Source organism: Jaculus jaculus, chromosome X, assembly GCF_020740685.1.
Source record: "Jaculus jaculus isolate mJacJac1 chromosome X, mJacJac1.mat.Y.cur, whole genome shotgun sequence".
NCBI lineage: Eukaryota > Metazoa > Chordata > Mammalia > Rodentia > Dipodidae > Jaculus > Jaculus jaculus.
In genome coordinates, this window is record NC_059125.1 from 126,277,450 (window position 1) to 126,281,662 (window position 4,213).

The 4,213-nt window shown below is 49.4% G+C and overlaps 1 non-coding gene across 1 annotated transcript; it reads left to right on the forward strand.

Annotated features, from left to right (window-relative positions):
* The first annotated feature begins 1,670 nt into the window (after positions 1-1,670).
* Positions 1,671-1,772, forward strand: LOC123456882. The gene has a single exon (XR_006634754.1). It is a non-coding gene; the product is annotated as a U6 spliceosomal RNA (small nuclear RNA).
* Positions 1,773-4,213: the final 2,441 nt, after the last annotated feature.

The window sequence follows — 4,213 nt, forward strand, 5'->3', positions numbered from 1 at the left end:
AGTGCTAAGATTAAAGCCATGCACCACCATGACCAGCTAAGGTCAGTTTTTTTCTACCAGCCCGTGATCCCATCTTGCTTTACAATAAAAGCTTCCACAAGGCAAGAGGCATCGTTTTGTCCATCTCACCGGGTCTACGCACTTAACATAGTACCTGGGCATGGTGGACTCCTAGCCAAGGCTTCATGTGCTGGAGCTCAATGGACTCTGGCCTAGCCTGGGTCCCAAGTCCCAGTGAACTTGAAGGGGACTCTACAGTCAGGGGGATCCCAGATTCCAGAGGCCCTGGGGGTGAGGCTTCCTGTGAAAAAATGGGCAATTCCCTGCATTTTTGCAAGCTAAAACTAAGTCTTTACCAGGCCCAACTGCAGCCCATTTTATTGTTCCAAGGCTGAGGAAATGTCAAGCCTAGCCCCGTGGACAGAATCACATGGAGAAGAAATGGCTCCTTCGTGGGAGGACAGGACCTCTGGTTCTCTCCCTCTCCCTCTCCCTCTCTCTCTCTCTCTCTCTCTCTCTCTCTCTCTCTCTCTCTCTCTCTCTCTCTCTCTCTCTCTCTCGGCTCACGTGACCGCCTGCTCTCAACGGCTCCCTCCGATCACCCCTTCCTGAGGCTGCACCTTTCGGTTGGTAACAGGAGACACTCGGGTGCTGGGGGCAGGATGGGTTTCCTTCCTCCGCTCTTTCCTCCGCTCCCTGTAGGGCAGCGACTCTCCGCTCGGCCTCCGGTCCGCCACCCTCCCCGCCCCCGCCGGCTCGCCCTCCTCTGGGACAGACAGGCCTCTTTGGGGAGAGGGCTTCGGCGCTGGGGACAGACAAAAGGGTGTGGACGCAATCGGGGGCACCCTTCAGCTGCGACCCACCACATGGGCTCTCCCTCCTCCTCCTCTGGCCGCGGGGCAGCCTCCTCAGCCCGAGGTCTGGGGAGTTCAGCCCCTCAGGCATCCTTTGCAGCCGGGGTTCGCGCCAATCGTGCCCGGGGTACCCGGAGGCATCGCTAGGCTCTTCGAATACCAAGAGATGCAAAAAGGCCAGATGCTCTGAGTGTGGGGGCAACTCCCTGGGTTTTCCAGGCTGGAGAATGGCCAGCTTAAGGGAGGAGACTTGGGCTCTGACTTCGGAAGGTTCCCAGTTCTGGGTTGGGGGTGGGTGGTGACAACTTCTCCAACCTCAGGGAGCCCTGAGTCTGATGACAGATACACGATCTAACCGAAGTAGAACGAATTCAAACATGAAATGAGCGAAGTCATAGACCAAGTCTGTAATTCCAGCACACAAGAGGCGAAGGCATGCAGATGGAGAGTTCCAGGCAAGACTGTGCCTCAAAAAAAAAAAAAAAAAAAAAAAAAAAAGGGACCCCTGCAAGCAAAGCTGGACCTACATGTTGGTGAACCCCTACCTGGCAGAGCCATATTGTTTCCCTGCCATTATGCCCAGCACTCCACCAGCTAGCGCTCCTTATCTTACCACCACCACTTTTGCCCTCTGCCAATAATTGGAATCAAACGTGAACTACCACCGGGGGTGGTGGCCCACGCCTTGAATCCCAGACACTGGGGTTGCAGAGGTAGGAGGATCGCTGAGTTCAAGGCTACCTGAAACTACGTAGTGAATTCCAGGTCAGCCTGGGCTAGAGGGAGACCCTCTCTTGAAAAAACAAGCAACAATGTTTGCTTTGGCAGCACCTATACTAAAATTGGAATGATAACAGAAGATTAGCGTGGCCTCTGTGCAAGGATGACATGCAAATTCGTGAAGCGTTCCATATTAAAAATAACGGTTCTATGCCAGGTTAATGAAAATATATACATAGGTTTATTTTATTTTTATTTATTTATTTGATAGAGATAAAGAGGGAGGGATGGAGAGAGAGAGAGAATGGGTGTGCCAGGGACTCCAGCCACTGCGAACAAATTCCAGATGCATGCGCTACCTTGTGCATCTGGCTAACATCAGTCCGGGGGAATCGAGCCTCGAACCATGGTCCTTAGGCTTCACAGGCAAGCCCTTAACCACTAAGCCATCTCTCCAGCCCTAAAAAAAATATATTTTGAGGGAAGAAATTACCATAGGATATTGTTTACAATTATGAAAGTTGTCAATAAAAAAATAAAAATATTTTTATTTATTTGAGAGGGACAGAGAGAAAGAGGGAGGGAAGGAAAGAGAGAGACACCAGGGCCCCTGTTCTTGCAAATGAACTCCAGACACATTCACCATGTTGTGCATCTGGCTTTACATGAGTACTAGGGAATTGGTCCCAGGCCATCAGGCTTTGCTAGTAAGTACCTGTAACCACTGAGCCATCTCTCCAGCCCCCTAAAATATTTAATTTTTTTTTCAAGGTAGGGTCTCACACTAGCCCAGGCTGACCTGGAATTCACTATGTAGTCTCAGGCTGGCCTTGAACTAATGGTGATCCTCCCACCTCTGCCTCCTACGTGCTGGGATTAAAGGTGTGTGCCAACACACACAGCTAAAATATTTGTATTTATTTCCAGGGGTGGGGGGAGGAGAATGGGCACACTAGAGCCTCTAGCCATTGCAAACAAACTCCAGATGCCTGTACCCCTCTATGTCTGGCTCTATGTGGGTACTGGGGAAGTCAAACCCAGGTCGTTATGTTTTGTAGGCAAGTTCCTTAACTGCTGAGCCATTTCTCCACCCCCTAAAAATATTTTTTATTGCATGAACCACCTTGTGCATCTGCTTTATGTGGGCACTGAGGAATCAAACCTGGGTTCTGAAGCTTCACAGGCAAGTGCCTTAACTGCTAAGCCATCTTTCAAGCCTCCCTAAAAATATTTTTTTTGGGGGGGTTTCAAGGTAGGGTCTCACTCTGGCTCAGGTTGACCTGGAATTCACTATGTAGTCTCAGGGTGGCCTCAAACTCATGGCGATCCTCCTACCTCTGCCTCCCGAGTGCTGGGATTAAAAGCGTGTGCCACCACGCCCGGCCCTAAAAATATTTTTAAAAAATTGGGCTGGAGGGCTGGAGAGATGGCTTAGCAGTTAAGGCGGTTGCCTGCAAAGCCAAAGGACCCAGGTTCAACTCTCCAGGACCCACATAAGCCAGATGCACAAGGGGGCACATGCATCTGGAGTCCATTTGCAATGGCCAATGGCTGGAGGCCTTGGTGTGCCCACTCTCTCTCTCTCTCTCTCTCTGCCTCTTTCTCTCTCTGAAATAAATACATAAAATATATTTTTTTTTAAAAATGGGCTGGAGGGATGGCTTAGCAGTTAAGGCATTTGCCTATGAAGTCAAGGGACCCAGGTTCAATACCCTAGGACCCACGTAAGCCAGATGCACAAGGTTGCACATGCATCTGGAGTTTGTTTGTAGTGGCTGAAGGCCCTAGAGTGCCTATTCTCTCTATCTGCCTCTTTCTCTCCCTCACTCTCTCTCTCTCTGTCAAATAAATAAAATAAAATAAATTTTGAAAAAAAAAATGAGTGCCAGGCAGAGTGGCCTACCCCTTTAATGCCAGCACTCAGGAGGCAAAGGTAGGAGGATCACTGGGAGTGAGTTCAAGGTCACCCTGAGACTACATAGTAAATTCCAGGTCAGCCTGGGCTAGCGTAAAACCCTACCTCAAAAAACCGGAAAAAAGGAAAAGAAAAAATACAAAAATGAGCCAGATGTGGTGGCACAGACCTTAATTCCAGGACTTGGGAGACAGAGGTGGGAGGATTGCTCTATGAGGCCAGCCTGGAACTATAGAGTGACTCCCAGGTCAGTGTGAGCTAGAGTGAGATCCTACCTAGAAACAAAAATACTGTTCAGGGCTGGAGAGATGGCTTAGTAGTTAAAGGACTTGCCTGCAAAGCCTAAGGACCTAGGTTTGACTCCCCAGAACCCACATAAGCCAGATGCACATGATGGTGCATACATCTGGAGTTCATTTATAGTGGCTAGAGGCCTTGGTGCACCCATTCTCTCTCTCTCTCTCTCTCTCTCTCTCTCTCTCTCTCTCTCATATATGTTTCTCACCACTCAGGGGATATTGCCCATAGTTACAACCAACCCTGGTTGATCCCATACCAAATGACTCAAATTCTGTGAAGGGAGGAGTGCCAGACAGAATTCCATTTCTCCAGGATGTTGGAAAAGGACTTGAGTTCAGAAGTGCCCCAGTCCTGACAGTTGCCAAGCAGAACCGTACTTGTGTGCAACAAAACTAATAAAAATGGTCGCCACAGCTACTATTGA